Here is a 10,235-nt window from a genome sequence, read left to right on the forward strand (position 1 = left end):
GCTCCTTGAGAAAACCCACACTTGTTTAAGACCCTGTTAGTATGGATTTCTGTTACTTATATCAGAAAACATATGCAATCAATACCACCAAAGAGATCCCTGGCACTCAATATATTGAATTTAATTACCCAACTAATAAAATGGTAACCAACTAGCTATGTCCCTAGCTCATTCACTACCTTCATCCCATTCTACACACATCCCAAGATCATCACTATGTATAATAGATGGCAATAGCATCTCATCAACAACTTGTCATTCATTAATTCAAAAATATATATTTAATGTTACTGAACACTTTCTATGTGCCTGATACTCTGCTAAACAGTTGTGAAAAAAAATGCTCAGAAGCAGGCTATGAACATTCTCACCCTAACAAAACTTTACAGTCTAGTGTGGGAGAAAGATTCTAATTACATATTATCATAAAATAAATACATTTGATATAAGTCTAATGAAGAAGAGGTATGTGTTGCTACAAGACCATAAATTAAGGAGATTTAACCAGTCAAAGAAATCACAAAGGCTGCCCTAAAGAGGTGATTAATGTTTTCCTGAAAGCTAAAGAACGAATAAATAAGTTCATAAGAGATATAGGCCTATAATTTTTCTTTCTTATGGTGTCTTTCTCTAGTTTTTGGTATCAGATTAATGCTGACCTCATAGAATGAGTTGAGAAGAATTCCCTCCTCTTCAATTTGTGGAAAGAGTTCTTGCATACTTGGTATTATTGATATTGGTTTTATTTCTTCTTTAAATGTTTGAGAATTCACCAGGCAAGTGATGTTAACCTGGGGTTTTCATTGTGGGAAGCTTTTTAACCACAAATTCCATTAATTTACTAGATATAGGGTTATTTAGGTTATAATTTTCTTGTGTGAGCTTTGATAGTTTCTGTCTTTCAGGAACTTATAGAATCATATAAGTTATTGAGTTTATTAGCATAAAGTTGTTTATAATAACTCATCATTTTAATATCTGTAGAGTTTGTAGTGATGCCACCTTTCTCATTCTTGACATTGGAAATTTGTGTCTTTTCTATTTTTCTGATCAGCCTGGATACAAATTTATCATTTTTGTTAAGCATCTCAAATAACCAGCTTTTAGTTTCACTGGTTTTCTCTATTTTCTTTTCTGTTTTAAATTTCATTGACTTCTGTTCTGATATTATTTCCTTTCTTCTGCTTACTTTATGATTCATTAGCTTTTATTTTTCTAGTTTCTTAAAGTGGAAGCTGAAGACATTGATTTGAGACATTTCTTTTTCTTTTCTAATATAGAAGTTTAATAAGTTTCCCACTAAATATGGCTTTAGCTGCATCACCCAAGTATAACACATTCTTTTTTTCATTTTCATAAAAGTCAAAATACTTTCTAATTTCTCTTGATTTCTTCTTTGATACATGGATTATGTATATTACTTAGTTTTCAAATATTTGGAGATTTTCAAGACTTTTTGTTTTTGATTTCTAACTTAATTTTATGGTGGTCAGAGGACATACTTTGTATGAATGGAATCCTTTAAATTGAATAAAACTTGTTTTATGACCCATAATATGGCCTATCTTGGTAAATATTTCATGTGCACATGAAGAAAAATGAGCAATCTGCTGTTGGGTAGATTGTTCTATAAATGTCAATTAGCACAAAGCTGGCTGATAGCACTCCTCAGGGCTTCTATATCCTTACCAATTTTCTGCCTACATGGTCTATCAATTATTGGCCAAGAGGTATTAAAATGTTCACCTATAATTGTTGATTTAGAGAAAGATGGGGAGTAAAGTGAATATTGTCATTACTCCCCAAAATACATTTCCCTCTACCCCACTGTGCCACGGTATAAAAATCACATGGTTTGGAAGGGATTGAACCTATCCAAGGCTTTAAGAGCAGAAAGTGATTGGTGAAAACCAATCAGGATTATTCTGCTTCCTTGCCAAGTGACTGATTCAGATATCCCAAGGAAAGTCAATTAATCTGTGATATTCTCCTAGTTGACAAGATTGGTTCAGCACTCTATTTGGGTCATTAAGTTTCAATTAGTGGTTTGCTGAGGGCCTCTTGGAATACAATGTCTATGCTATTTGAAAGAATTACCAGAAGGGATTATTGCTCTTCCCTCTTGGATGTTGTGGTGGGTGGATGTGATGACTGGAACTGCTCTAGACATTTTGTCACCAAGGAGAAAGGCATTCTAAAGATGCAATTGACATCATGAAGCTGGGGCTAAAATAAGTTACACATATTTATTGTAATCTTTGATCTACTGAATCAAATAAAAAAAATAGGTCTATATTATAGCTGGTCAGCAATGCCCTTTGTTTAATTTTGCTTGCATTGAATTTTCTGATACTTGGAATTGAATGTGTCCTGGTTTAGGAGGGTAGTGGTAGCATCATTCAGGTTTAACATACTATAAGTTTAAAACCTGGATAAAATACTTTGAAAAATGTTAATATTGGAGAAAAAATATTTAACAAAAATTTTGGTAAAATAAAACAGGCCAACAAAATATGATCTATTGATTTGTCTAAATCTAGGGATTGACAAGATTTAGATCTCCTGACCCTGACCCGTATTCAGGCATAAGATTGAATATTTATTTCCAGAGGAGTATAAAACAAAGACTTCCCAACTGAGGGGCACCAGGCATTGTTGAGGGCAGAGTACTGTACTAAAAAGAGTGTTAAAAGCTCTCAGTCCTCATACCTCATTTGGATATCATGGCAGCAAGCTTATAAAAGCTGGAAGGAATCTGAGTACTCCAAGGGAAAATACTGCCATTGGGCATTGCCTTTGAGTACAGCATTTCCCTAAGAAAACACTCTTACTAGACTGCCATTCTGCAAAGCTCACAATTTACAAAATTCATCTATGTGTACAGAAATTTCAGCATTTTAGTGCCTCACTCTTAAATATGAGCAAGTAGTCAAGGCTCTCCTATAATCATTTTTAAAGTGCTAACATTACAGAGACCAAAGACATAAGGCATAAACAACTTAAAGGAAAGAGAGACCATACTGGATGATAAAATCTTAAGAACAGAGAAAAGATTATTTATATCTTCAGAAAGATAACAGAGAATATTGTAGCCATGACTTAAGAACAGAATGCTATAAATAGAATTAATGGAAGTTGAAAATATGAACATAGATATGAGAAATTCGATAGAAAATCTGGGAAGACAAAATTGGAAAAAAAAACCTCTTAGAAGAGATGTCAATAAACTTTATATTAAATGACCCGATTTTACATATTTTAGACCTGCAAGGCATATTGTCTCTGTTGCAGCTCAACTCTGCAGTTACAAGAGAATGGATGTGGCTGGGTTCCCCTAACACTTTACTTAGAAAAATGGGTGGCTAACCCATGGACCGCAGTTTGCTAATCTTTAACCTAGAAGATACTTTCAAAAGCCTAAGGGATGGAAAAAAAGGGCTGGAAAACACAATAAGATTAGAAGACATCCATATGTCCAATGGCCACATAGTAGGTGTTCCAAGAAGGGAAAAACAAAACAAAAAAGGCCATAATCAAAGGCATATTCAAGACAATTTTATGGAATTTAGGGATATGATTTTCCTGATTGAAAGGTTTCATTATTTCTCAACACCATGGATCCAAACACATCTATGACTAGGTAAAAATGTGGAAATTTCAAAGAAAAGAAGTAAAGGGAAAATCCCAAGAGTTTCCAAAGGAGGTGGTGGTGGGGAAAGTACACATGCAAAGAACAAGAAATCAGGGCTTCCCTGGTGGCGCAGTGGTTGAGAATCCGCCTGCCGATGCAGGAGACACGGGTTCGTGCCCTGGTCCGGGAAGATCCCACATGCCGCAGAGCAACTAAGCCCGTGAGCCATGGCCGCTAGGCCTGCGCGTCCAGAGCCTGTGCTCCGCAACGGGAGAGGCCACAACAGTGAGAGGCCCGCATACCACAAAAAAAAAAAAAAAAAAAAGAACAAGAAATCAAAATGGCTTTGGTCTTCTTCAGCAGAATATTGAATACTAGAAAATGCTGCAGCAACGGCTTCACGATTTAAGAGATAATTATATATGAAATTAAACTACTGATTAAATGTGTGGGTAAACTGATAGTATTTTCTGTCAATCAAGGCCTTAACTTTACCTCACAGGCCCTTTTCCCAGGAAACCAACTAAGGGATTATGTTCTACTCAAATGAGGCCAAGGAAAACAAAAATAGTATTCAGGAAAAAAAAAAAAAAAAATAGTATTCAGGAAATAAGGCGTCCAACTTAAGAGAGTGGTGATAGAAAACCTCAGGGAGACGACAGATATGCAACAAACCTAGTAAGCATCCAGTGAAGATTGAAGGTCAGAGGGCAACAGAACAGATGTCTCCAAGAAGAGTGAAGGAACAGAATGCTTGATGAGTTTTAATGTGTTGAGAAATTATTTAAACAACTAGGGGAGGTTTGGGAGGAATACATTAGTGAAAAACACATAGAAGCAAAATAAAAACATAAAAATAACATTAATTACTTGGAAAAATGAAAAGCTTAGTATGAAAATGAAAATATTATTTTAAAGTGATTATTTATTGAGATATAATAATATAAAAGAAGAATACTGATACAAACAAAGTTACAATATAACTATCAGGAAAATGGCGTATGTATGTGCTGGTGAGCTGGTTGATGAGATTACTAAATCATCACCTTCTAAAATAAAAAATAATGACAACACAAAATGCTGGTGAGAATAGAGCAACTGAATCATTCATAAATTTCTGGCGGGAATATAAAATAGTACAGCTACTCTGGAGAATAGTTTGGCATTTTCTTATTAAACTAAACATGTAACTACCATATGACCAACAAATTGCATTCATAGGCATTCATCCTAGAGAAATGAAAACTTAGGCTCACACAATAACTGAATGTTCATACTAGCATTATCCATAATAGTTAGAAACAGTCCAGATGCCTTCAACAGGCAAATAAACTCTGATATATTCATACTGTGGAATACTACTCAACAGTGAAAAGAAACAAACTATTGATACACACAACAACTTGGGAAAAATCTTCAGAGGATTATGGTAAGTGAAATATATCCATTCCAAAAGGTTACATAGTATACGTAACCTTTATATAACATGTTTAAAGTGATAACAGAAATAGAGGGCATATCAGTGGTTAGGTATGGGATAAGGCAGAAGAGAGCTGGGTGTGGTTCTAAAAGGGCAAGAGGAGGGATCCTTGTGGTGTTGGAACTGTTCAATATCTTGATTGTAGCGGTAGATACGTGAACCTACACAGGTGATAGAATTATATACAATTGAATACACACACACACACACACACACACACACACACACACACACACAAATGAATATGGGTAAAACTGGCAATCCGAAAAATATTAATGCCTTGTATCAATGTGAACATGCTGGTTATGATATTATAGTTTTGCAAAATGTTACCATTGAGGAAAACTAGGAAAATATTACACAGACAGCTCTGTATTATTTCTTACAATTGCATGTGACTCTACAAATCTCTTAACACAAAATTTAAATTTTAAAGAAAATTTAAACAAAATAGAATTTTAAATAAATGCAAATAAGTAAAAGTTTTATGGAATTCCCTACCCCACCCCAAAATGTTACCATTGGGATATCTGGATAAAGTGTACATGAGATCTAAAAACAAAATAAAGAAACTCAATGCGTTTGTTTACAATACTTTGTATGGCGAGTGTCACACTTTTACTCAAAATTCTAAATTATTCCATTTTTTGTTGTGTATTTAGAGGGAGATTTACTTCATGTATAAGAGTGTAATTCAGCCAGACAGTGAGAAGAACATATAAAATCCTGCAGAGACAGCACACCCTGTGAGAATTTGCTCACTAAATTTGTGCCAGTGAGGCAAATTGATTATCTGGTTTCTAGTCGTTTCAGATGTCCTTCACTATATTTATAGCTAGCTATAAGTTGTCTGTTGTTTTCTTGTGGAAATGTAAATAGCCAGTGGGTGCTCTCTTGGTTGACCTGTGTAGCAGGAAAATGACACATCAGCAATAAAGGACTTGATTTATTTCTCGTTGTAACCTTTCGTTTCCTACGCCGCATCAGGTTTGGGTGCAATCAAAAGGACTGTTGGACAACTGCAGTTGTATTTGGTATTGTGCCTGGACTGGCTTGTTTACTCTAAGTTACTCAAGCCCTTCCTTTCCTTGTGGGCCACTTGCATGTCTCCTGGGTCAGGGTATAGAGTTGTGCGTCCTTACCTGGTAGCCACTGGCCATGTGTGACAATTTAAATGAAAGCTTAGATTAATTACAATTACATGAAATAAAAAATGCAGTTCCTCCATCGCAACAGCCATATTTTAAGAACTATATAACTAGTAATAAGTGCTCTGATATTTTATGTTTCTATAACTCTGTTATGAGAACAAACTATTTCCAAAAAATTCTATGACAAGAGAAGGAATTGACCAGTTCATGTTAAATAAAAACAAAAATGAAAACTCAACTGTTTTGCCCAGTAGGCAATATGCTTGACTGGAGCTGAAAGTATTTCCTTTATATTATTTAGCTCTTCATTTTATTAAAAAAATTTTCAGGATGTTAGCAAGGAATTTATGAGTATAACACAACACTAGTTATATGTATCTCTGAACCCATCAAAGCTTATTATGATCTTGAAGGCTTAGGTGTGTCAGCTGTATTATTATTCTTCCTTTTCCCACTCTTGAAATATGTGTCATTCTTTCTCATTTTCCTCCTCCTACTTTTAGACTCTGACCAAGGAACCATGAAGAAACACTTACAGAGTTGATTTTTTTTAACTTAATTTTAACATAACCTAAACGTGTTAGGTTTAAATAAAACTAGCACATGCGTAAGAAAATTAAGTCAGTCACTAGAATAGTGGGTCTGGTAAATGGTATTAACTTTCAAAAGTTGAGATTTGGGGATAGAATTCCTCTCTAGTCCTCACACAGAGAAAGAGAAAGAATATTCACCTTCATCTTTCCCCCAGTGTCAAGGCAGACTAATAGGCTTTTGTTACTCTGACTGCCTACTTCCTCAATTATTAATTCTTCTCTAAGGAGCTTGGAGTGAGGGAGGGAATTTCCAGTCAGAATTTGGGGATTGAGACCAACTCATATTTTAAAGAGCTATTAGAGATGAATCCTTAAATTTTGTAGAAGCATACTCAATATTGGTTTTTTCATATGTATCACTGGGTTATGTTTGCTCTTTGATGCTTGTAAGATTTTCTTGTAAATCAGATGCCACTGATTTTTAGTATTTTGTATTTTAAAATATTTTAACATATTTTTGAATTACTAATCCATTATTTCAACTATAGAGTAACAGAATTAATATTTAATGACTTAAACTCTAGTATAATACTTACTAATTTTCTTTGTTTTAAATACATGTCTTACTAAAAAATAGTAATGCAACATTAAAAAAAAGTAGAAAAGAAAAATTTTTATCTACCCATAATCCTACCCTCAAATATAACCATTTGAATTTCTTCATTTTACCTCAATCTTTGTCTGCTGATCACTTGAAATAGTAGGTAATAGCCTATATATTAATATTTATTTATATGTACATTTATTTACCTACTATTAATTTAAAAATATTTTCTCTATAATTATCACTTTTAATAATTTCAGTTGATGCAAAAGGTTCATCAGTTTGCTATGCTGGTACAACATAAATATTCTATTGCTTACGATTTTTAGAAATTTCTTTAATTTTTATTTTTCTTTATATAATTATGTTAGTCAGCTTTCAAGATGGCTCCCAATGATCCTCACCTCCCAATATGTATGCCTTTATGTAGTCCCCTCCGGTATTGACTAGGGCAAACCTGTGACCCAGGGGGTACTTTGGATACAACACTGTGACTTCCAAGCTAGGTCATAAAAGGCGCTGCAGCTTCTTCCTTGTGCTATTGGATTGCTCACTGTGGGAGAAGCTGGCAGGTATATACTGAGGACACATAAGCAGCCCTGTGGAAAATCCCATGAGGAAAGGAACTAAGGTCTTTTTCCAGTAGCTGGCACCCTCTTCCCAGCCATGTGAGTGAGTCACCTTGGAATCTGGTCTTTCAGTCCAGGTCAAGCCTTCACTTGACTGAAGCTCTGCAATCTGAGTCCTGACTGAGACAACATAGGAGACCCAAATGCAGAAGTGACCATCTAGGCCACTCCCAAATTTCTGATCCATAGTAACTATGATAGATAGTAATTGATTATTTTGGGATAATTTGTTATGCAGCAATATCTAACTAATACAAATATTTTCTTTACAGATAACCTGAAATGCAGCTTTTGTTAATGGACAAAAATGGTTTCTATATAATGTATTACTGTCATTTATAAAACAAATTTGTTACTTCATATAAATGAAAAGTTATGTCAAAAAATATAAGGGAGGGCTTCCCTGGTGGCGCAGTGGTTGAGAATCCGCCTGCCGATGCAGGAGACACGGGTTCGTGCCCTGGTCCGGGAAGATCCCACATGCCGCGGAGCAACTAAGCCCGTGAGCCATGGCCGCTAGGCCTGCGCGTCCGGAGCCTGTGCTCCGCAACGGGAGAGGCCACAACAGTGAGAGGCCCGCATACCGCAAAAAAAAAAAAAAAAAAAAAAAAAAAAAAAAAAATATAAGGGAGAAATTGCACAAATATCACAGGCATTGTATCACTATCAGCATTCTGAATTATAATCACTATCAGCATTCTAATTTTTTCTAAACATACTTTAATATATACATTTTTATAAAAATGTGTATACATACATATCTAAATAATCATTTTGATGGCTCTGTATTATTCAGTTTTATAGATATACCCTAATATATTTTACCAATTCTCTTTTTGGACATTTAGGTTGTCTCCATCTATTTAGTGTTATACTAGAACAACAATCAGTAGCTTTTTACTGATGTTTGTTTTCATAATTCTCTATGTTTTTCTTATGACTAATTTCTTAGAATTTAGAGGAAACTCATACACATACACATTTATAATAGAAATACTGAAATCTATTCTTATGGAGGCTGTGGGGTGGGGATCTAGCGATATTTGTTCCTTAAATTTTCTCTGATATTCCAGCACTATTTATTGAATAATAATAATTCAGTGTCTACAGTGATTTAAAATGATTCCATTATGATACACTAAATTCTCTTATGTACTTAGGTCTGTTTATAAAATCTGAATTAATTATATCTTTTGATCTATCAGTCCATTGAAATCCTGGCATTTCAATTTTTCGTTTTGAATTACTGCAATTTTAGACTTTTCTTCGCTAATTGGTATAAAAATTCTTACCTCAAAGACATCCATTACACAGATTTCTTGACTCTTCTCACCCATTTACTTGTCTAGATGAAAGAGATAAACAATAGAATATTTTTTTTCCTGTTTCAAGAAAAAAGGCTCTTTATGATATTGAATTGGGATGACCTTGTGTATGTATAAGTTTGGGAAAACTGATATATTTAAAATACTGAGTTTTCCCATTCAAGAAAGCACGTTTTTCCATTTAAGTTTATCTTTATATGCATAAGTGTTGAGAGAATATTTTTCCATTATTCTTTTTAATTAGTTATTCCTAGCCCAAAAGACAGCTTAATTTATTTCCATTTCATCGTGCATCTGATTCTCTTACTGAACTTCTCTGATTAGTTCTGGCATATTTTCAGTTATTCTTCAAGATTTTCTAAGTAAACAGTTTATCAGTCTCATAAAATGGTAACTGACTAATGTTTCTTCTTCTCCTCCTTATTCTGCCTCTTCTTTCCCTTCTTCGTCTTTATGGTTAGAATATCTAGAATTATGTTGAATCCTTGTGTTAATGTTAGGCATCCTGACCTTGTTCCTTCCTGGAACGAAATGCTTACAGTGTTTCAGAATTACTATGCCAGTTGAAGAAACATGTTGTAGGGCCTCAACTATACTTACACCCCTACTTCCCTATCGATACTTTTGAGCTTTAAGCTTTTTCGCTGGCAATAAGATAATGGAATGTCCCCGCCCTGGGCAGAAACCGCTCCGAGCAAACAAGTATGGCGGGGGATGAAACCTCAGCAAACCAGTATGGCGGGTGATAAGAATGATTAAGCCAGAGTTTAAAGGTCGCCCTAGCCAACCATAACTCATGTGACTCAACCCCCACTCCGGTAAATGTAAAGTAGGCATCCAACAGCTAACCAATCAAGGAACTAGAGCCAAGACCCCCACTCC

This window comes from Kogia breviceps, chromosome X, assembly GCF_026419965.1.
Source record: "Kogia breviceps isolate mKogBre1 chromosome X, mKogBre1 haplotype 1, whole genome shotgun sequence".
NCBI lineage: Eukaryota > Metazoa > Chordata > Mammalia > Artiodactyla > Physeteridae > Kogia > Kogia breviceps.